The sequence below is a fragment of the Mesoplodon densirostris genome, chromosome 5 (genome assembly GCF_025265405.1).
Source record: "Mesoplodon densirostris isolate mMesDen1 chromosome 5, mMesDen1 primary haplotype, whole genome shotgun sequence".
Classification (NCBI taxonomy): domain Eukaryota; kingdom Metazoa; phylum Chordata; class Mammalia; order Artiodactyla; family Ziphiidae; genus Mesoplodon; species Mesoplodon densirostris.
Genome location: NC_082665.1, coordinates 21,198,091 through 21,224,384, shown reverse-complemented (window position 1 = coordinate 21,224,384; position 26,294 = coordinate 21,198,091).

Sequence of the window (26,294 nt, the reverse complement as noted above, 5' to 3'; positions counted from 1 at the left end):
AAGGTAGCAGCTGATTAGGGGACACTGGCTCACTCAGGCTAGTCGGGGGATGGAAGGGAGTGATACAGAATGCGGGGCATGCCTGCAGAGGCAGAGGCCAGCGTGACATTGCAACAGGCTGAGGAGCGCCATGTGTTATCCTGGGGAAGTTGTCCCTGGATCATGGGACCCTGGCAGTGGCAGGGTGCGCAGGTTCCTGGGGGTTGCAGGCGTGTGGATAGTGACCTGTGCTGGCACACAGGCTTCTTTGTGGCAGCGGCAGCACAAAATTTATTTTTTTAATCTAACATTTATCAAATGTTCACTGTTATTGGAAAAATGGATTATGCCTTATTACAACCTTAGTTTCAAACAATGTTCTTTATTTATCATCTTTAAGTTTTTACACATTTAAATATTTAAATAAAATTTAAATATTAGTATACTAAAAAAATATTAATTATCTACAAAGCCAGTGAAGTGAATCTTAAAACAGAATAGTAAATACAAGAGTGATTTGTATGTTTTCTTTCTTTTGATATGCCCATAAATCTCAGTAAATGCAATGAATAATAAATATTCACTGAATAGATCATTGCAAAATAATACTTTTAGATGATGTATAAAGCAGTTTTGATATATTTTGTATTAAAACAAAAACAGCTAGTTCTTCATAATTTTGTATCATATACATTCTAGGCAGTTTATATAAGACATCAAATATGGTCTCATTTTATTTCTCTTTTCTTGCTGCCAATCCATTAGAGAAAAAATCTCAGGAACAATGCCAGCATCTGTCAACTTTTCTGCTGTTTGTGCCTGGAAACAGCTTCACATTCCATCATGTCCCAGAGGGCATCCAAAACAGGCCTGAGTGTCTTATGAAGAGTTGGCACTTGATTCTGAGATGATTTTCCAAGTTCTCAATCCTTGTTAGAGAAGAAAGAGTGTTAGGAAAATAGATGATCAGTTGAGCAGAAAGAAGAGAAAACAGACATACCCATGGATCAAAATGGGTATTTACTAGAAAACAAAGTAAACTTTTCTGTTTCTATTTTATCCTTATTTAACACAATATTCTAAGCAAACATTAACACGTTAGTCAAAATTACACACAGTACTTCTTTTCAGCCATGGTATGACCTGACACCTGACAGGATGTTAAAATATTAAAGCATCAAAAAATTATAATTACAAACAGTCATGTATTTCCAACTTAACTGACTCTGGGAAAATTGGTAGAAATAGTTAATAAGCTGATAATTTGTATTCCTTCATCACTTATGTAATGTTTTTTTATTAGTCTATGAATGGTTATAAATCACTGCTATGTTTAGTTTTCTTTCTCCACTTTGCCAACGAAAAAAAACATAATGCTTTCATGAAACTTCCTTAAAATCATTTCCTCTTCTGGAAATCAACAATGCTATTTGAGTTTCCAAAAAGCATCTTATGGGACATCTTATGGAAAAACCCAAACAAACTTTTTGGTCAATCCTTATTTCCAAGCGTTTGTTTGAGATAACCACACAATTTCCCCACTCCTGAAAATATTCAATTTTAAGATAAATTTGGCAGGTGGCATGCAATGTATCTCTCTCTGAAGATTAGCAATGAAGTGTAGCTTATTAAAGCTTTGCAATTTCCTGCAGTATATAAAATATTTTATCTTTGAAGCAAACATTTTAATTATGCTCTTTATAGCACTTAAGAAAAATAAATTGGTGGTTAATATTCTACTTTAGATTTTCTTTTAAAAATTGCTGCTTTCAGTCCAGTGAATATTTTTGTTTGACTTTATAAATGTTTTTGTGTTATCCATCAAATTGGGCTATGAATTTTTCTTGATTACATATATATATGTAATTTCATATATGTATGAAATTACATATATGTTTGTAATTTCTCTCAAAATGCATGTAAATAACCGAGGTTAAGTACTCAACAAGTGTTCTGATTTGGTTTGACTTACTAAATTACTTTTATCAAAATATGAAGTGGAAAAATATGTAAATAATTTTGAATAAAAATATAAAATAAGCTACAAATAGAAACAGAAGCCAACATTTAGCCACTTAATATATACTAAATTATTTCTAATAAAGTTATAACAAGTAATGTATGAAACTTCACAAAACTTAAAAAATAAAGCATTTAAAGAAACTGTGATTTCTTTCCTGATGTAATTCCGTCCAGAGGAAATCACTATCCTAGGATTGCTGCTCATCATTATCATATATTAATTTAAACTCTCTGTATTTACATATCTATAAACAATATATAGTATTGATCTTGATATTTTAATATCTTATATAAATCTTATGCTGTTTTCAATAATACCCCTTATGTACACTGCATCATTGCTTCTACAATATATATGTTTAATCTCTTGCTATTGGACATTTAAGTTACTTCTAATTCTTGGTTATTGTAAACATTGCAGCTATTAATATTCTTGGGCAGGTCTACATGAGCACATATATGTAAGTTTCACTAGGGTGTATGTCTGGTAGTAGAATTGCTTCATCTTATTTTAGGTACTTCTTCATATTGAATGAGTAATGTGAAATGATAACAGTGCATAGTAATAACAGAAGTAAAAAAAGATATTTATTTTTAACCTTTCTGCTATTTGATATTACCAGATTAAAAAAAAAAATTGTTCCCTTGAAGTTTGTGAAATTATATCTAATTGTATTTCTATTTTGAATTTTCCTGAAAATTTGATATTTTCACATCATTTCATATGTTTATAAATGTTTCCTATTTTGTTAATTATCTTTTCATGTATATTCTTCTCCTTTTTTTATTTTCCTCCCTTCCCCTTCTTCTACTTCTACCCTTCTCCTCCTCTTCCTCTTCCTTCTTCCCACTCTTTCTCTTCATTTTCCTCCTTTTCTTCTTCTTCCCTATCCCTTCCTTCTCCTCTTTCTCTCTTATTCTCTAATTTCAAAAGTTTGCTATTTGTGGCAATTGGTTTTTCAGAATAAAATAAAAAGATAATCAATTATGCCAGACCCAATAGAACCCTTATTGTAAATGTGATTGATATTATGTTGAATTTTTGTTTTCTTCTGGAAGAACTGTTATATTTGGTCTTTCTTTGTATGAATTCAGTGTAGATCCTTGTATATTTAGTTATTTAATTTTTTAAAATGTAACTTTTACTTTAATTTTTCTCCTATAGGTCTTGTACATGTCTTTTATTTCTGTCCTAAAATTGGATCAGTGTTAGTAAAAGATCTATGTTTATTTTGGGAGACTGGATATTGATAGTATCAGGACTATATATATATAATATATATATATATATATATATATATATATATATATATATTATATATAATGCATATATTTTAGATAAAAATGCTTAATTTTGCCATTCAAAGCATCACTAAATATCCTCATATATTTGTCTGATTGTGCTAGAAGAGATGTTTCTTAAAACTACTAGAGTCATTTTGGAACTGTCAACTTATATTTCATTTCTATTAGTTATTTGCTTTATGAAATTTGGAGCTATGTTATTAGTACCTGTAAGTTTAATAACTTTATATTTGGGGATGGTGAATTAATTGTGCTTCATTGTGTACATCCTGTATAAATATAATGATATATTTTGTCTTAATGTCTATTTTGCTTGGTATTACTTGGTGTCAGCTTACCTTGGTGTTAGTGTAAATTTAATATTTATATTAAATTTATAGTATTTTGATATCATTTTCTTTCTTTCTATAATAAAATCATTACTTGCTTTTTAAATGGTTTTCATTTAAAATTCTAATATCCAAGTTTTCTGCACTTATTTCTACTATTTTTATCTTTTCACCAATCTTCCTATTTTTTTTGAAATAATTTTTGTGCATATGTTGGCTAATCTCAGTTCTAATTATCCTTAAACTGAACATTGTGTTTTCTTAAAACACAAGAATTTTATTACTGAATTTTAGAAGGCATTCTAGAGCAGCCCATGCATGAGGCTATGTTTGTTTTCTTTATTCCAGAATATCTCAATTTTTAAAATGAGATTTTTTTTCCAGAATAGCAAATGCCTTATGTTGCTGAAAACAGCAATACCAGGCAATGTCAAAAGTATTTTTATAAATTCCCTATTGTACCTTGACATGGTAGAATTTTCTATGTTGAAAATAGTAATAACAAATTTTATTATTCACAATTATATGAACTGGCAAAATACACTAATATGACTGAGCATGCTTTGCCCTTCAGTAAATGGAAAATTTAAATTTGTGTCTATGTGATTTAGAACTAGAATAAAAATTTCACATAGTGTTTAATTAAGCATATTTTGGAAAAAAAATAAACTCAGAGGTTAAACTAAACAAATTGCAATACAGAAGCTAATTTTATTCATATTTTAACATTCTAGGAGCTAATAAAATACATCTAGCTTCTTTCTCAATTAAAGAGATTACCATGGGTTAATTTTTTAAAATAAAGTTCCTTAAAGTATAAACAACAAAGGAACTCTCACTAGAAAACTGTATTTGCATAATTACAGTAAAATGCCAATTTTGTATGAAAAACAGGAGCCAGGAATATTTCAAAATGCCATTTGAATTAGAAATGCAAATGTACTGGTTCTGCCTGGCTAAGCCAACAGCCACAGTAGTGAAAATATTTATCTTACAATGTTAACAATAGAAATAACAATTTTCAGTATGAAAACAGAAGCACCAGTATAAAATACACAGTATCTTCAGATAGATCTAACCTCCTACTATCACTGTTAGGTAAAATAATACATTTGTGAAAATAATTACAGTTATTAATTATAATTATAATTAAGTATCAGTGACCCACGATTTTTTAAAGTCTAAATAATGTCTAGTCCTTTACATTAAACTGAGGTAAATACATGTATATCTCATGAAATAAATTATTTTTATTAAGACACAGACCTTAAATCTTCAGTTTGATGCATTTTGACAACTACAGACACCTGTTATCATCATCCAAAACAAGATTTAGAGCACTTATTTAACCCTAAAAATTTACCTCATGTCCCTTTCCAGTCAATTCTTAATTTGAAATAAGCTCTTACCATAAATCCATTTTGGCTGTTTTTGTTATTTATATAAATGGCATCATATAGTATGTACTCTTATTCTAATTTTTTTTTCACTCATGATGCATTTGAGATTCATCTGTATTGTTGCATGTACTTTGAATTATTTTTATTGATGAGTAGAATTCACTGCATCAATACACCAAAATTTGTTTATTCTTCCATTAAAGGTCTTGTAGGTTGTCAGCATGTTTGCTCCTTTTTTTTAACTTGTATTTATTTTTTGTTAATTTTTATTGGAGTATAGTTGCTTTACAATGTTGTGTTAGTTTCTACTGTACAGCAAAGTGAATCAGCTATACATATACATATATCCCCTCTCTTTTAGATTTCCTGCCCATTTAGGTCATCGCAGAGCATTGAGTAGAGTTTCCTGTGCTATACAGTATTTTCTCATTAGTTATGTATTTTATACATAGTATCAATAAAGTATGTCAATCCCAATCTCCCAATTCATCCCACTATTAAATTAAATTTAATATATTTGTGATTTTTGAAAATGAAGGTTTTAACATGCTTTTATCCAGAGCTTTTACTTATTTTTCACTTATTCCTTCCTTCCTTCCTTTCTTTTTCATCATTGCTTTTATTTGATTTAATTCACCAATCCTATTTTCTTCCCCTTTAACAGGCAACTAATCTAATGTGTTTAATTCCTTCATTAATATATTTATTTTTATTCAAATATACATGCATTTTTAACTTTCAGGAATGGCATTATGCCATAGTTGTAATTTTGAATTTTATTCCTTTTACTCAATGCTTAAAAAAAAAAAAAAAAAAACTATGTTGCTGTGTGCACACTGCTACTCAATGCTCTGCTTATGCCATAATGTGCATTCATCCTATTCTACATATTTAATTTCACATTGATGGAAGCATAAATTGTATCTGATGTTTTGCTGTCACAATCTATGATTAATAATTTTACACTTCCTCCTTATGAATATGAATAAAGATTTCTCTGGACATATGAAAAGATGCTCAACATTGCTAATCATTGGCCAGTGATTTATTTCATTTATTTTATTTGTCTAGAAAGGCATAACTACTTAAAGTCTAGGTACAAGAATATAAATATATGAAGCTATACTGCTGCCCAACCACAGCTGATATAATTTTTTTGAGACATAAACTTTGTTTTTCTAAATTGTGATAATATTGAGGTTGTTTGTTACTATGGCATAAAATTATGAAAGCTGAATTCACTCATGTTTTGTTCTATATGGTTGTTTTTCTTTGAAATGAATGTTAATTTTTGAGTTATAACAGTGTTACCTCAGCCATAATTCAGTGCTTATATTTGCCCAATACAGCTATATACTATATCAGTATATATATACATATAGTATCAAGTGTACAAAATTAGATTACTCATAATCCTATGTAGCAGATTTCTTATATTTCATGTGGTGCCCACATTTTAATTTACTTATTTAACTAATACCTTTTTGACTTTTTAAAGTAAATTTTTTTATATTTCAAGACTAATTGCAAAAATATTAGGGAAAATGTCCCTATACTCACAATTTGTTTCCCTTGTTATAAATACATTATTACGGTACATTTGTTATAAATAATGAACCATATTAATATGTTATTATTAGCCAAAGCCTATTCCTTATTCAGATATCCTCAGTTTTTAACCTAATGTCATTTTCCTGTTCCAGGTTCTCATCCGGGATACCATATTGCATTTAGTAGCAATATCTCCTTTTGATTTTTGGGGTTACATTGATTTCTCAGAGTTTCCTTGTCACTGATGACTTTGAGAAGCTTGATGAGTATGGGTCAGATATTTTGTAGAATATCTCTCTGTTGGTACTTATCTAATATCTTTCTTATTAGAATGTAATATTGGTTTTTGAGACTAAGATCACAGAGGTAGAGTATCTTGCATCACATCACATCAAGGGGGCCTATTATCAATGAAATTTATCACTGTTGATATTAATATTGATCACCTGGCTGAGGTAGAGTTTGTGAGGTATTTCCACTGCAAAGTTACTCTTTATTACCCCATTTCCTGATTATATTCTTTGCAAAGAAGTAACTACACACAGCCCACACATAAGAAGTGGGAATCCATACTACACCTCCTCTAAGGCATAGTAGTTACATACATTATTTGGAATTTTGCATGGGAGATTTGTCTTTTCCCTTTCATTTAATTATTTATATCATCATTGAGTTACAAATAATTATTTTTTATTTTCGTTTATAATCCAGTGTACTTTATTTATCTTTTTGCTCAAATTGTTTCACCTTTAGCTTTTGGGAACTCTTTAAGTTGGCTCCTATGGACCTGTCTTTTTAACATACTCCCATCAATGAGAGTTTCTCTCTTTTTTTCCTTTCCCGCTCCTTCTTTCTTTCCTTCCTTCCTTCCTTCCTTCCTTCCTTCCTCCCTCCCTCCCTCTCAGGTCAACATGACTTCCCTGACCCCCTTCAGTGAGTTTTTTCATACATTTGTATTACAGTTAGGATGTTTTGTCACATTTTGCATTTTATTCTGGAATTCCTTAGTTGCCTTAAATGATGCATTTTAAATTTTCATGCATTAACGTTCGTTCTTTGTGCCATAAAGTTTAACGAATTTTGGCAAAGGCATAATGCCATGTATCCACAGTTACAGTATCATACAGAAAAGTTTCACCATAGTAAAAAAATCCTCTGTGCTTCATCTACTAATCTTTACACTATTCCACTGAACCCTTGGAAACCAGTGATGTGTTTAACATCTGTATAATTTGGCTTTTTCAGAATATCATAAAATTGGAATTGTACAATATGTAACTCTTTCAGACTGCTATCTTTCACTTAACAACATACATTTAAGATTCAACCATGTCTTTTGTGGCTTGATAACTTATTTCTATTAATAATTAAATACTATTCAATCTTATGGATGCACATAGTTTGTTTATCCATTTACCTATTGAAAGGCATCTTTGTCGCTCCCACATTTTGATGATTATAAGTAAAGCTGCTGTAAATATTTGTGTGCATACTTGTGTGTGGATATCACTTTTCCAATTAGTTTTCTAAATACCTAGGAGATGACTGAGTACAGTAAAACTATTTTTATCTTTGTAAGGAATTGCCCAACTGTCTTCCAAAGTTGTTGTGATAGACTGAATAATGGCCATCAAAGCTATTATATTCATAGAAATGTAAAGGTTTTTCTTGTATCATTAAATGACATTATTGTAAGAAAGTGAGTGCCTTACCTCATAAATTTAAGGAATTTTACATAGTTTTAATTATGAAAGTAACACAATATCTATTTGTGGGTGTTTTAAACATTATTTTTGGAGTAGTTTTAGGTTCACAACAAAATTGTGAGGAAGTGCAAAGATTTTCAGTGTATCAGTTACCCGACTTTTGCATAGCCTCCCTCATTATCTACATCCTCTGCCAAAAAAGCCCATCTGTTATCAAGGATGAACTTACACTGAGACATCGTAATCACCCAAATGCATAATTTACCTTAGGGTTCCCTCTTGGTGTTGTACATTCTATGAGTTTGAACAAACGTATAGAGATATGTATCCAATATTATGATAATACTGAGTATTTTCACTGCACCAAGAATCTTCTGTTACCCACTCATTCATTCCCTGTCCTGTAAACACTGATCTTTTTACTGTTGCAGCAGTTCTGCCTTTCCAGAAGGTTAGTTGGATTATTTAGTATGTAGCTTTCTAAGATAGGCTTTTTTTCACTTAGTAATATGTATTTGTTTCCTCCATTTCTTTTTATGGATTTATAGCCCATTTCTTTTCAACACTGATTAATATTCCATTGTCTGTGTCTACCACCGTTTATTGACCCATTCAATACTAAAGGACATCTTCCAAGTTTGGGTAATTATGAATAAAGCAGCTGTAAATATCTGCATGTAGGTTTTTGCATGGATATAAGTTTTCAACTCCTTTGGTAAATACCAGGGAATGTGAGTGCCAGTTGGTTTGTTAGAAGTATATTAATTTTGGAAGAAAGCACCAAACTGTCTTCCAAAATAACTGCACTATTTTGCATTACCACCAGCAGTGAATGACAGCTTCTGTTCCATATCCTCACCAGTTCTTGGTATTATCAGTGTTCCAGATTTTGGACATTCTAATGGATGTGTAGTGGCAACTCACTGTTGTTTTAATTTGTATTTCCCTGATGACATAGGATGTTGAGCATCTTTTTATGTGCTTATTTGCCATCAGTAAATCTTCTTTGTTGTAGGGACTGTTAAGGTCTTTTTATCTATTTTTAAAATAGATGGTTTGTTTTCTTACTGTTCAGTTTTAAGAGTTCTTTGTATATTTTGGATAATAGTCCTTTATCATATGTGCCTTTTGAAAATATTTTCTCCCAGTCCTTTGCATAACAGAAGATTTTAATTTTAATGAAGACCTAGTTATACATTATTTCTTAAATAAATCATGCCTTTGGTGCTGTATCTAAAAGGGCATCATCATACTCAAGATCATCTAGATTTTCTCCTATGTTATCTTCTAGGACTTTTATAGTTTTGAATTTTATATTTAGATCTATGATCTACTTTTAATTAAATTTGTAAAGTATTTAAGGTTTTTGTTAGATTCATTGTTTTGCTTGTGGATGTCCAGTTATTTCAGCACCAGTTGTTGAAGAGAATATCTTTGCTCCATTGTATTGCCTTTGCTCCTTTGTCAAAGGTCAGTTGACTATACTGATGTGAGTCCATTTGTGAGCTCTTTTTTCCATTCAGTTGGTCTGTCTGTCCATTATTTTACCAATACCACACTGTTTTGATATCTATAGCTTTATAGTATTTCTTGAAGTCTGGTAGTGTCAGTCTGGATAGAGGCAGCCCTGGAGAGGATTCCCCAGCAGACAGGTTGTCAGTTGTCATTAACTCCTCGCTTTTCTTTCTTTCTTTTTTTTTTTTTTTAACATCGTCTTTGGAATAAGATTGCTTTACAATGGTGTGTTAGTTTCTGCTTTATAACAAAGTGAATCAGCTATACATATACATATATCCCTATATCTCCTCCTTCTTGCATCTTCCTCCCACCCTCCCTATCCCACCCCTCTAGGTGGACACAAAGCACCGAGCTGATCTCCCTGTGCTATGTGGCTGCTTCTCACTAGCTATCTATTTGACGTTTGGTAGTGTATATATATATCCATGTCACTCTCTCACTTCGTCCTAGCTCCTTACTTTTATAGGACTTTGGGGCTGTTCAGGTATTTTCCTGTAAGGCTTGTGGTGTTAAAACCTATTTCAGCATACTATTGAGATTAATGATGTGGCATTGATTCTCTTAATGCACTGCATGAAGGAGGACAAAGCAATGAAGTTCCCCCACTTCCACCTATTTTTCTCACCACTGCACCTGCTACCACAGATTCAGGCTTCTGCAGCCGTTCTACAATTTAAAACAGATTTCAATCTGCCTGGATTTTATCATCATTCGTTTTAAGTGTTGGTCATCTGTCCCTTTCTCTTTGTTTCTACACAGTTGATTTTAAGAAGGAAGACAGAAATTTTACTATTTTTTCCATTGCGTTACACTCTAGAACTCTTAAATTCGTTTCCAAACCTTTTACTTTCTTATTAATAATTCTTTATTTTGGAATTTATAAAAATTAAAAGCTCCTGAATTTGTCAGTCTTACATATTGCTCTTACACTCATTTTCAAACAAGTAAAAAATAAATTAAACATATAAACAAATAAATAAATAAAAGTGAAGCCTTGTACTTTTGATTACTTTTTGGTTGTATCATCTGCTAATAGTAGTATAATGTTGAATGGTACCTTTTCTTTTAGCTACCTCATAGAATACTGCTGATGTGTCTATAGGTATTAGCAATTCAATCTCAAAGTAGACAATAAAAAAAATACTCCCAACTAATGCATTGGTTTATGAATATGGTTGTGAAACAAAACTTCATTTAATATGTTACACTCAGACTAAAATATTATTAGAACTAGTTTTTAATATAGAATATTTAGAAAACTAAAATTCATTGGTAAAAAGTGCCTTTGCAGTCTAACATAAAGAACTGTCAAAATGTATGTTTGTGTTTTTCCTATATTTTGATAAGAAAAGTTTATCTTAACAAAAAACAAAATATGATTAAATTTGAAGAAAATTGAAGAGAAAATGCAGTCATTCATCTTCACAGTTATATTTCTTGCCATTTCCATAAGAATTAGATTTCATTTGTCAATGTTAAACCTTATCAAACCTATTGAGCATCAAGCCATATTTAGAGTGAGTTTTCATTTTAATTATGTTTGTACAGTATGAATATTGAGGAAATATAATGAATATGTGCATTTATCTTATATCTTTATTTTTCTACAGTTATAAATTATGTAGATCACCCATTTGTTTTGCAAATTTTTGACTTGCTTTGACTATTTTCTTCTAACTCAAAATCATCACAGTTGAAGCTACTATTGAAGATGAAATTTTAAGGCAAAGTTTGAATTAGAGATAAGTAATGTGTTTGATTTTAGAACTTGAAAACAAACTCTTACCCTTTGAATTTAGAAACTGAAACACTAAAATATGCATTAAATCAAAGAGTAAATCATCCTTATGACAGATTATGTAAAGCATAAGAAAAATATGTTTGGCAATATCCAGAAATTACTGTTTTCTTAAAATTAGGAGATATTTAACATTTTATGATTAAAAGCTAAATATTTAGGTACAGATTAATAATAATTATTTATGATAATTATTAAAACAGAAAAAATAGAATATGTAGCTTAAATTTACATAAAATAAAGAATATATTAGTATAAAAGTCCATCCTGTGCTGGATTAAAGGATCTCTTAGCAGCATAAACATTGATGTAACTCTCACATAAGATTTAGCAGAAATTAGGCAACAATATATACAAAATAAAATATTTTCAGAAAAAGTTTAAGTGATTTCACAATGCTTATTATGCCTTTGCATATGGTACCTAATATGTTATATGTCCTTCTAATTAGAAATAAACATTAGAACATTTGTGTAAAAGGATATAAAAGCTACAAATAAAAAAGAAATTGCCATCTGACTAATGTATTTCCATGATATTTCAATAAAGTAGTGGGTAAATTTAAATATGCACAATGGCCTAGGTTACACATAGTAACCAATATCATGAATAATCATTAATGACCACTAACACACACAAAAAGTATTTAGCAGATGTCACTTTTCTAATTAAATTTTTAATGTTTAAATCCGAATTGTTTTGGCTACTTAAGATTTTGACAATGCCACCTTGAATTAAAATTTGTATTTTACTCATTTCCTTACAAGTAGAGGTAATAATTCTATGGTTACAAGTAAGTGTCAGAAAAAAAATGATGAAATTATCTTCAATTTACTTTTATAGAAAGAACTGCATACATCGTATACATATTTATTGTGAAGCTCTGTTTTACCTCTTTAAAGCAAATTACTTCAGGTAATTTGTAAGAACACTGTTGGTCTTGAACAATAAAGTTATCAGTTATCTGCTTGCAAAAGCTTTCAAATATCAGTTCTGCAATGTTGGTTGTTCATTTGCCAATTGTACAGTATTCACAATTACATATACTCATTGACACGGTATCCTCTCATTATACAATTACTTTAATTTGAAGCTATGATCTCCACTGAAATATCTTTACCATTTATCCTCCAAATTGACTACATTTGAAAGCTTATCCTTTAAAATTTAAATTAATCACTTTGAAAATAAAATTAAATGGCACAAATTAATCTTCATTTTCTAAATGTCTTTAAATCATTGTAACATGTAGAACCACAGAACATTATATATATTATATATATATACATATTATATATAAATGCACAAATTACATAAAGGTATATATTCCTCTATATTAAATCATTTCCCCTATAGTACAGAGATATATATTTTAGCTATTTTTAAAGCTATTGTTTTAATTATACTAGGTTGATTTTGTTTTATTAAAATGGAATTAAAAACAAATTCATCAATAGTTTAAAGTAACCAAAAGCAGTTATTCTTGGGGTATAGCTCAGTGGTAGAGCATTTTATTGCAAAAGCAACAATTCTATGCTTCATACAACCTGAAAATATTAGTGCCAATTCAGCATAAGAATACAGTATTTTTTCATATTATTATTATTATAATTTATGTTTAAGACAAATTAATATTTTGATAGGGCTTTGAAACAAAACATATGAACATAGTCCTAATTTATAGAAGTATATAAATTTCTTAAATATTATAAGAAACATACCTTTTCATCACTATATTTAGTATTTTAATCTCATATTTCCTGGAACTTCTTGTGAGTTTTAATGAATTTTATGAATCCTTTAAAAATGATTGACATTTGACAATTTATAGTAAAATGTGATATACTTAAAATGATTAACATCAAATGGAGCTAGCTACAGAACAATGACAAGGTCATTGGGCATCATTAATTTTCAAATATTTGATTTCAGCTGAATGGTTGGATATATCATTTTTTATTTTAATCATGAAGTACACCTGTCAAAGAAATACTTTTCTATACAGTATTTTGAATGAGGTTATGCACAGAGCTTCCTTCGATTGTTTATACTCAGGGATCAGTAGGTGAAGTGGATGGCTTGCTATTATCTTCGCATGATGTATAGCCAAAGAGTCTGAATTAATATCACTGGATAAAGTGATAAACATAAGATGGTGTATAGCAGAGATTAAGTGGCCTTTGATTAGATATATGGAAGCTATAAATATGAATATATATTCCCAAATTATCTTATTTAATAAATAATTTAAAAATATATAGAAATGGTGTAACTCTAAGAAAAATTTTATATGTGTATGTATGGAGGTGAAAGCAATATCCTTTTCACTTAAATTCCTTTTAATTCCATTTAATACATGTATAGTCACTGTTCTAAAAATGTGTGATGGACTAGCCTCCAGAAAGCACATAGATGAAGAAGACACAAACCTGATTTGAGTAACTTAGGAGTCCAGAAATGAAAATAAGGCATGTATTAATCTGGGGGAAAGAAGTAGCCAAGACACTAAACCATGTGGTTTTCATGATGCTTATTTCTTAACAGGGTCCTACTCTATTATCTCTATAGGTACATTTTAGTGCTTATATTTTATTATATCATCATCATAGAAACATAAAAACTTTTATTATTCCTGAATGATTTAGAAAAAGTAACAGTGTTTTATTCATTTTATGTGCCAAACTTAAAATCAATTCCGAATGCTGGAAAAAAGTAAGTGAATGACAGCAAACATCAACAAAATTGTAGACCAATCTTACTTATGCCAACAATCATGAAGATTCTTAATAAAATAATAGTATTGATAAATGCAAATAAATAATGCACAGGAAGAATAGTACAGGCATGCCTTGGAGATAATGCAGATTTGGTTACAGACCGCCACAATAAAGGGAATGTTGTGATGAAGTGAGTCACACATTTTTTTGGTGTCCCTGTGCACATAAAAGTTATATTTACACTATTTTGTAGTGTACTAAGTGTACAATAGCATTATGCCTAACAAATCAGTGTACATACCTCAATTAAAATGACTTTATTGCTAAAAGTACTGATCATTATCAGAGCCTTCAGCAAATCATATATATATATATATTTAATAAGACATGACAGTCAAAGTTATTCTTTGATCCATCGACTGCAGTATGAATTCTGTGTTAGTAGGCATAAAAAAAACATTAATATGGTATCCGTCTCCATCAGAGCTCTTGGATGACCAGGTGCATAATCAATGGGCAATATTATTTTGAAAGGAATCTTTTTTTTCTGAGCAGTAGGTCTCAACACTGGGCTTAAAATATTCAGTAAGACATTGTGTAAACAGAGGTGTGGTCAGCCAGGTTTTGTTGTTCCATAGAGTACTGGCAGAATAGATTTAGCATAATTTTTAAGGGCCCTAGGATTTCCAAAATTGGGAATGAGCACTGGTTTTAACTTAAAGTCACCAGATACGTAAGCCCTTAACAAGAGAGTCAGCCTGTCCATTGAAGATTTAAAGCCACACATTGCTTTCTTATTTCTAGCTATGAAAGTCCTAGATGGCACCTTCCAGTATAAGGCTGTTTTATCCACATCGAGAATCTCTTGTTTAAGGTAGCCACCTTCATTTTTTTGTCTTACTTAGATCTTCTGAATAACTTGCTGTAGCTTCTACATCAGCCCTTGCTGCTTCGCTTTGCATTTTGGTGTTATGGAGAAAAATTCTTTCCTTAAACCTCATGAACCAACCTCTGCTATCTTCAAATGTTTGTTTTGCAGCTTCCTCACCCCTGTAAAACCTTCACAGAATTGAAGAGAGTTAGGGCTTTGCTCTGGATTAGGCTTTGGTTTATGGGAATGTGTGGTTGGTTTGATCTTCTATCCAGACCATTAACACATTCTCCATATCAACCATAAGGCTGTTTCCCATTCTTATCATTTGTGTGTTCTCTGGAGTAGCACTTTTAACTTTCTTCAAGAACTTTTCGTTTCATTCACAACTTAAGCTAACTGTTTGGTGCAAGAGGCCTAACTTTTGGCATATCTCAGCTTTCAGCATGCCTTCATCACTAAGCAAATCATTTTTAGCTTTTGGTCTCAAGTGAGAGATCTGTGACTCTCCCTGTCACTTGAACACTTAGAGGCCATTGTAGGGTTATTAATTGGCCTCATTTCAATATTGTTGTGTCTTAGGGAATAAGGAGGCCTGAGGAGATGGAGACGGACTGGGAAGGGCTGGTCACTGCAGCAGTTAGAGAACACGCAACTTTTATTAATTAAGTTTGGCACCTTATATGGTCCCTGTTAGTGGTACATCAAAACAGTTACAATAGTAGCATCAAAGGTCAGTAATCACAGATCACTGTACCAAATATTATACTAGTGAAAAAGCTTAAGATATTGTAAGAATTACCAAAATATGACACAGACACAGGAAGTGTGCAAATACTCTTGGAAAGATGGTGCTGATAAACTTGCTCAACACAGAGTTGCTACAAACTTCAATTTTTAAAAAATGCAATTATCTTTTTTTTTCAGATGGGGTTAGGAGTTTATTAATTTATTTATCCATTTTTTCTGTGTTGGGTCTTATTTCTGTGTGAGAGCTTCCTCCAGTTGTGGCAAGCAGGGGCCACTCTTCATCATGGTGCACGGCCTCTCACTATCACGGCCTCTTTCGTTACGGAGCACAGGCTCCGGACGCGCAGGCTCAGCAGTTGTGGCTCACGGGCCTAGTCACTCCATGGAATGTGGGATCCTCCCAGACCAGGGATCGAACCCATGTCCCCTGCATTAGCAGGCAGACTCTGAACCACTGTGCCACCAGGGAAGCCCAAAAAAATGCAATTATCTTTTGTGGTACATATGTACAATGGAATATTACTCAGCCATAAAAAGGGACAAAATTGTGCCATTTGCAGAGACGTGGATGGACCTAGAGACTGTCATACAGAGTGAAGTAAGTCAGAAAGAGAAAAACACATATTGTATAATATCGCTTAAATGTGTAATCTAGAAAAATGATACAGATGAACTTATTTGTAAAACAGGAATAGAGACACAGACATAGAGAACAAATGTATGGGTACTAAGGGGGGAAGGGGGGTGGGATGAACTGGGAAATTGGGATTGACATATACACACTACTATGTATAAAATAGATAACTAATGAGAACTTACTGTATAGTACAGGAAACTCTATTTAGTGCTTTGAGGTGACCTAAATGGGAAGGAAATCCAAAAAAGAGGGGATATATATATATATATATATAGCTGATTCACTTTGCTGTACAGTAGAAACTAACACAATATTGTAAAGCAACTATACTCCAGTAAAAATTAATTAAAAAATTGCAATATCTTCAAAGTGCAATAAAGTGAAACATGGTAAAATGAAGTATGCCTCTACGTCTTAGTAAAACAGAATTTATGTTAGGAACTAAAAATGATATACCAAAATGAATCACATAACATAAGGCACCATATGAATAGGTAATTTTAATGACTAACTAAAAAGTTATTGAATTAATAAATTCTATAGACATTTTAATAAAGCATTTCAAATAAAAATAGAATAAACTTGGTCTAGAAATTTTTGCTATGTGATTGTACCAATTTACACACTCATTCAGCAATACATGTCTGTTGCTGATATTCCACATCCTTATTAAACTTCATATCACTGTTCTTTTAAAATCTTAGTTGTCCTAGTATATGTGTAGTAGTATACCAATGGGCTTTTTTTGTTTACCTGTTTTTTGATAAAAGTCATTATTTTATAAATATATATTGGATATTAGTATACGTTTTTTTTGGAAAAACATCCTTAAGCATTTTGTCTGTTTTTATTGCATTGTCTGTCTTTTTCTTATTGATGTCATTTAGTAACCTTATATATTCTGTATCCTAATATTTTCTCAGATATATGTGTTGCAAGTATTTTATTCTATTTGGTGGGTTTTATTTTCATTCTCCTAATGGTGTCTTGGCATCTTTTTATAATAACTTCTTAATTTTGAGTCCAATTTATAAATCTGTTTTTAATTTTTGATTTGTACTTTTTATCTGCATCAACTTTAGGGATATATTTAATAATCTATGTGAAATTAATTTTTGTGTATAGAATGAGATGTGTTAAGATGTTTTCTTTCATAATTTAACCAATTGAATTAATTCAATTGATTGAAAAGAACACCTCTCTTCCACTATATTAAATATCACCTCTGTGTAAAATGTCTAGTGATGAAATAGGTTTGGGTCAGTTTATTAACTCTCTGCAATGCTCCAGTGGGCTACTTGTGTCTCCTGGTTTTGATAACACTCTGTGGGTTAATTACTATAACTTTACAATAAGCCTTGATAGGTGGTAACAAAAGTCCTCCATATTGCTGCTTCTTCATGATTGTTTGTGGTACAAATTACCTGATAAAATAATAATATAAAGCATGGCTTTACTTATGTGTATAATGTTTAATAGAAATGATTCAAGGGTATTTTCTCATATTTTAGTGAGTATTTGAGAAACTACAACAGCCCATTTATGATCTTTAAAAATCTTAGCAAGCTATATATAAAAAACATTTTAGATTATGTCAAATTTAATCTACAGGAAACTTCCAGTTCACATAATACTTACTGAATGATTTCTTGTTTTCTCAAATACTTTTTGAGTGAAATTATATAATTTTCTACATTATTCAGTAGATTTCATTTAATTAGTTGTTAAATATTACACCATACTTGAATTTAAAAAAAATTTTTTTTTTTTTTTTTTTTTTTTTTTGCGGTACACGGGCCTCTCACTGCTGTGGCCTCTCCTGATGCGGGGAACAGGCTCCAGATGCACAGGCTCAGCGGCCATGGCTCATGGGCCTAGCCACTCCACGGCATGTGGAATCTTCCCAGACCTGGGCATGAACCCGTGTCCCCTGCATCAGCAGGCAGACTCTCAACCACTGTGCCACCAGGGAAGCCCTGCCAAAAAACGTTTTATGTCCTTTTATTTTAATTAATTTCTGAAAATTATTTGATTACATTGTATTTCCTTTCTTACAGTAACTGATGTATGAATAATGTCATTTCTGCCTTATACGTTTACAAAATTTCACTAATTAAATATAGTAGACAAAGCAGTTTGCTCTTTCTGGAAGGAGTTTTACTTGTATGTTCAATAAATTTAATAGATACAGGTAAGAATCTCTATTTTTTATCAGTTTTTATAAGCAGCATTTTACTTTGGAAATTTATGCATTTTGTCTACATTTATAAATGTATGTATGTAAAGCTATTAATAGTATCCTATTACATTTATCTTATCAATAGGATCTTTAGTATACCATCTTATTCATTCCTGACATTTGAAAATTGTGCAGTCTCTATGTTTTTTTAAGAAGTCTAATTTTGTATCCGTTTTATTTGTCTTTTCCTCAAATAACAAGATTTTAAAGTTTTCTTTGCTGTTCATTTAAAATTTTCTTTTATTTATTTCTATGTCTATCTTTATTTTGTTCTTTCTTTATTCTTTAGGATTAATTTGCTACTCTTTCCTGGTATCTTGAAATGGGAAATCAAAACATTAATTATAAGCTTTTCTTCTTTTATAATAAATGCATTTAAGACTGCAATCTCTTCTAAATACACTTTATCCATATGCCATACTTTTTATTTGTCATATTTTTATGATTATGGTATCATACTGCTCTCTACCCTTAATTCTTAAATTGTAAAAAAAATTGTCCAATTTCTTTTTCTTTGTAACATATTTTTATGAAGCATTTGAAAAGTGGAGATTTCCGTTAAACCCATTGAGCTTAAAAAATATTGTATTATAATTACCTAAGGACATGCATTATGTCAAAAGAATGTAACAAATATGAATTCAATATAGGCAACAATTTATTAGAAAAGTTTGATCAAATTGATTGGCCAATTTAAACAACCATTAAAATCCAGCAACCAGTTTGATTTTCTTTTCTACCTGAACCAGTTGATGACCTTCTGAGTTTGTAGATTAATTACCCTTTCTGTTGATTTATGTTAGTTCCAGTGTAAACTAGTCCATGAATTTGATTCTTTCAATTCACTTTACTAGAAAAATCAGCAAAATAGTTGGTTTCTATATAGCTAAAATGAAAGCATAAAGAAAACAACCAGGGCTTCCCTGGTGGTGTGGTGGTTGAGAGTCTGCCTGCCGATGCAGGGAACACGGGTTCGTGCCCCAGTCCGGGAAGATCCCACATGCCACAGAGCAGCTGGGCCCGTGAGCCATGGCTGCTGGGCCTGCACGTCCGGAGCCTTTGTTCCGCAATGGGAGAGGCCACAGCAATGAGAGCCCTGCGTACTGAAAAAAACAAAAGAAAGAAAGAAAGAAAACAACCAGAAAACATTTCTCTGATCTTTCAAAACTTTTCAGCATTTTCTTTTAAATTCCAAATTGAGCTTTAATGATTTAGTACTATGGTTAAAGTTTGTAGTGTACTTAACCTTTAAAATGTGCATAAAACCCTTACCCTAGAAAGGGATACAACAAATTTAAAATAATTACATTAGGCAAGATTTGTTTATATTGAATTTCTAATTCTTACTGTTTAAAACTGTCAGGTGGTTTATTAATTGATACTTTCACAAAATGAGAAATGAGTAATTTCTTTGATGGAAAAGCATTAGTGTTATGTGTTGCAAATCACCTGATAATTTAATAATGTAAGACATGGCTTCTATCAAGTTACATTTCATTAGAGGAATAACATGCTTACAATTTTTTTTATAATAAGTATTTATATACACACATACTTTATAAATATACTGAGTTACATTATGTCTGGAATAAAACAGTGAATCAAAAGGATCTATACTGCAGTTTTCTGCCATATATAGTATTAGATATATATCCCAAAGCAAAATAACTAAAAGTATTTTATTAAGTATGTTAACTTGTCATGCACTGTTTCTTTGGAATTTACTACATATATTTACTCTCAGTTTATAAAAAACTGGTGTAGTGTTTTGCTGTTAGTGAAAGGTTTATAAACGTGTCATTGCTCTTAATAACTTTCTAATACTGTCTATAAACAAAGCAGTAATTCTTTTAATAAATGAAGAATTCAAAAAGTGATGAACAGACACTATTCCATAGTGCACTCTGACATTAAATATCCCCAACTATTAACTCCAGTGACATGATAACACATTACGGCAGCAGCCCTTCATGGAACTAAATATTCTTATGTAGTTGATTTTTGCTATTGATTACTATGCATTCATTTAGAAGAGAAAAAAAATATAGTTACATAACAACAAACAAAATGTTAAATTCAAGAATTAAGTTAATGGAAGGAGATAAACATAAGTATACAAAAATAAAAACTCCATAGAATATCTGTCAGAAACAGAAAACTGAAAATTAAAGGAAAAGACTCCTACTGGCCTGAAGTTGTTGGTAGAATGCACACCTATTTCTACTTGCCCTTCATTCCCCAATTTACAAATTCCCTTTAGGAATAGGAGCTCCTCACCAAGATGGGAAAAAATAGCAAGTGTAAAAGCATCTAAGAAACACATTTGAGGCTCTGCCAAGATATTCTGCTAGCTTCATTTCTGATAATCAGTAATTTGAAAGAAATCCGACTGTAATTGATCTTGTAAGATACTAATAACTTTATATTTTATAAATTGAAAAATTAATTGAGCTTTATAGTTTGTTTTAGCCACTCAAAAAGGACATTGAAAAATGCACATGACGTTTAAAATTGGTAGATATAAAAATGAACACTATGTTAACAAGAGAATGACCAGATTAAAAATTTTAAAAACACAGGATTTAAAATACCAAGCACATACCAATACTAAGTGGCAGATGATCCAGTGGTTTTAATATCTTCTATGTAATGATTTATTTTTAATCATAACATAAAATAGGAAGTGGAAGAAATTTTTGTGATAGAAATATCAACTTTATCTATTATAATCTCTAATTTAGCATCAGGAGATTATCTTGGATTAAAAAGTACCCATGATTTGTCACTTAAATATGTATGTATGTCTGAGAGCAAGCTCTGTCTTACCTGTGTCCTCTCATTTCTGCATCTTATATATTTTAGAAAAAAAGTAGTGTTAGGGGTCACCAAATAAGCATTCTTCCCACTTGTGATTAAACCTTTATTTTTGACTCAGGTAATGACAAAGAAATATTATTTTTTTAAAATTTTATTTATTTATTTAGTTTTGCTGTGTTCGGTCTTCCTTTCTGTGCGTGGGCCTTGTCTAGTTGTGGCGAGTGGGGGCCTCTCTTCAACGCGGTGTGCAGGCCTCTCACTATCGCAGCCTCTCTTGTTGTGGAGCACAGGCTCCAGATGTGCAGGCTCAGTAGTTGTGGCTCATAGGCCTAGTTGCTCCATGGTATGTGGGATCCTCCCAGACCAGGGCTCGAACCTGTGTCCCCTGAATTAGCAGGCAGATTCTCAACCACTGCGCCACCAGGGAAGCCCCAAAAAAGCAGCTTTTACGGGGCTACTTTATTCACGTTTTAGAACATATAATGTTGTATGCACTTTAAATAATTCAGGACTGAAGAAATTTAATGATAAGTAATCGAATGAAATCACATATATCAAAACATTTTAGTGGGGATGTATAGCTTCATGAATATTTATTTCTGATGACTTCAATTTTCTTACCTGCATTTCTCAATGAATAGTTTTATTTTAATTCTAAAGCTAGTCAGTTTGAAAACTTACTTTTATTATTTTCAACGTGTAAAACCATTTAGAAAATAATCTCAATGAAACACTGGCTTTCTAATATGATACACTGCAAACTTTTAAGTTTGGTCATCATTTCTTCAAAAATTATTGTTGGCTTTGTGAGTAGGTGGAAAGTTAAATGAGGACAGAAAATGAGAAAGGTGTGGAAAGCCTTCCTCTTTGCCTCCTGTCTACCTAGCCTTATCTGGGTGATTCAGATGATCTCACCCCTTATACTCCATTTCCTGAGCTAGTAATTAAAGGGATTATGACTCCCAGTGGTTTTTGAATTTAATTACACATGCCATAGCATTGATAACTGTTAACTGGAGAAATAAAGACTAAGTGATATGCATGCCTTGTCTTTACAATAACTCCATCTTTCTTCATCACTACACATAAAGAGCTCATACAGAGTTTTAACAAACTGTCTCTACTACTCAATTTCATGTTTCTCAGTTTTAAAACATTTAAAACGATATGCTTATCTTTGCCAAGTCTCAGGAAATATTGTGCTTCTGCTATTTTGAGAGCTGTGCTAGATGATTAGAAAACCTTCAGCAAGATGACTGTTGGTGAACATTGAATGTATTTAACTATATAGAAAATTAAGAATAAACCAAAGGATAACAGAATAAAGTGCAAATTTATATTTCTAAATTTCAGAAAAATGAAAGAAAATAGATGATATTGTGAATTATGTAGTGGGCTATTAAAGAAAATAAATTTTTAGATGAAGTTATAGAACAAAAACCAATTTTTATATATGCCTGTATTTAAGGTAGAAAGCTGTATCGAATCATGAAATGTCTCTCACCTTCCTTAGGACTACACCACAATAAGATACAAGGTATATAAGGAAGTGGCTTCTTAATAGTATGTTTTCTGGGGCTTCCCTGGTGGCGCAGTGGTTGAGAATCCGCCTGCCGATGCAGGGGACATGGGTTCGTGCCCCGGTCTGGGAAGATCCCACATGCCGCGGAGCCGCTAGGCCCGTGAGCCATGGCTGCTGAGCCTGCGCATCCGGAGCCTGTGCTCTGCAACGGGAGAGGCCACAACAGTGAGAGGTCCACATACCGCAAAAAAAAAAAAAAAAAATAGTATGTTTTCTAATATGCTGAAGCAGATGGTGGACATATTTAAGCTTTATAGCTTGTGTTCTAATCAAGAAGCTTATTTATTCCTTTGTCCTAAGTTTCTACAAAATCAAATGCACTAGATAAATTGATGAATGTAACAAAATTGCAGAACATCCTGACTTATTCCAAATATATAACACCCTTACCTCTCTATATATTTCTATAGATCTGTCCAGCTAGAATTCTTTTGGCCATTGGATAAGATTGCGTTGCCCTTTCCAGTAGTAAATGCTTTGAAAATCATAATAAAATGTGACCTAAGAATAAGAACCTTTAGTTCCCATGATTTTATTGTCCCAAATAATTTTAGCTTCTCAAGAAAACAATTTAATAAGTACCATGTATCTAGCACCATCCCTAATTCTAGCTTATAAATTATTGAAAATTATTTTGGTTATTGTTGGTAAAGGCATTCTCACACACACAGTCTTTCCACCACCCACTTGGTTGCTTAAGGATGGACCTTGGGTTTGCGATACTTCCTTACCAAGAGATAAAGAACTCACACAGCCTGTGCTGGGCTTATCATCTTGTGTGGGGATATCCTCCACTGCTTCAAGCTCAGTGAGTATTCTTTTGTTCTACTTAAGTGTGTGATCTTATGTCACCATGTCAACCCCACTGCTATATCTGTTTTCCGTGGATGGGGACCCAATCGTTTTGCTACAGCATGAGAGTGTTGGGAATAGGTGAATTGCCCTGCCAGTAGAGACCCACTGGGTACTGGTACACAGAGCAACCACTGAAGCATTTCTAAATAAGTAAAGCATTGTCCCATACAGTACTTGACTCTGTTGTGTTTTCCTTGCCAACTCTGATACCAAGATGCAATGAGCAGAAGTGTTTGGATTTCTATTTCTGAAGGTTGACATAGTGATGATCTTTGCTATCCTCCATGTGGTTGGAATCTTCCCCTGGGATTGATAACAGGTAAATGATATTCTGCTCAACAGTTTTTTTTTTGGTAGCAATTTTGGTCTACAGATCCTCCTAAATGCTGTTCAGTTAGTTGGAGTATATTTGTAATTACTCTGTGGGCCAAACATCATGCTAGAAGTTAGGGGTAACACCACTGAACAGGAAATATGATCTCTGCTCTCTGAATGATTGCATTCTGTTTGGAAGATAGTCAGAAAGCAAGTAATTCTAATTTGTTAAGCAGAGTCTCTTGTGTCACAGGTTTGATAGGGTCATCTCCTTCATTCATCTTCATTTTCCATGAGAACAAACAGGCAGCTTTGATAAGCAGGTATGCCTAAATTCAGTGACCTGGGACCTTAGGTGTTTAGGAGCACAGGTTCCATATTTGCAGTTTTATTTAAAAAAAAAAAATATATATATATATATATATATATTTTAAATATATATATATATATATATTTTTTAAATATATATATATATATAATCTAAGTTAATAGGGAAATTCATTGATAAATTCTGTATACTTTTAAATGACATAAGTGTTGTCTGATTTACTTGTTTATGTTATTGAATGCTAGTTTTACCACATCTTTTACCAGATTTCCTGATTAGATTCATTCCTATAAGTGAGTGTTCAGACCATAAAAAGTAATATAATAAAAATGTAAACGTGACACCACCAATGGCATTTCTCAAAGATGAGCTCTGATTCCTGTGAGCAGCATTCACAATGGAAGAGAGGGAAGCTATTTTCATGTGCTTCAACACCTGAGCTCTTGTCATGTTATCCTGTAATAATGGGTTTTTCTGTAGCCAAGCTACATTTTCCCATCTCCTAAGGTTGTTTCTGTGTCTGTTTAATGTATCTAGTGAAGAAATGAGCTAGTGGGTTTATTATTTAAATACTTTTAATTAAATCACTATATTATATTAATTATATTTTTACAGGGTATGATTATATTATACCAGTGGCTTTTATATTAACACCTATTCTGGAATTGGCATTCTCATTTCTAAACACCAAGCTTCTGGCACAAATTAACAGTAGCAACATACCCTTTCAGAAGTCATGGTTTTAATGATAAATGAAGATAGCAAATAAAAGGATAATTTACTTCATAGAGACTTAGAAAGTATTAACCTGGTGTTTGGAGATTACTTATTCTAGGCCCAATGTATGCTCATCCTATTCCAAAATGAATATTCTGAGTACAACTTTTGATTTAAGAAAGAGGAAAAATTACCTTTTAATTTTTTTTTAATTTTATAAACTGTAAACTGTATGAGGGTTGACTACGGGTACAGTGTTATACAGTATATTTGAAGACCTTATTCACTTTTCTTGACTGTAACTCTATGTCACTTGATTAGTAACATCCCAGAAACAACCTTTTGAACCAAAGCACTCCCTATACCCTTCAAATAGGGAAGTTATCAGGGAAGAGACAATTTTGCAATTCAAATGTAATGAGACAGATGTTTTTTGTGTCAGCTTTCTTTACTCTGTATAAGCTCCCAGTACTTCGTGACTTTCTTCCCTAAATACTGAGGCTTGAGTCACTTCTCACACACGAAGTATACACCAGTTGGGCAAATAATTAGAATTACAGAGAATTTACATATCATCAAAGGCAAGTTGAACAAGAGAGTGCAGGTTATCAGTGGTATGCTTAGTTAATGAATAAAAATTCTAAAATAGCCTTGACTGTACAAGTCCAGGAAATCTGACTTAGCATTGAATGAAATTCTGCTTCACATAAACATTTTTCATTGTCGTTCCCATAGTAAAAACGTGCCTAATGCAAAATAAATGTAATCATTATCATTTCTAGAGTGAGTCGTATGAGAGTTTGTATTACATAGTTTGCTGAGTGTTGAACGTCCAATTTCCTGCTAAATTGTCTTTTA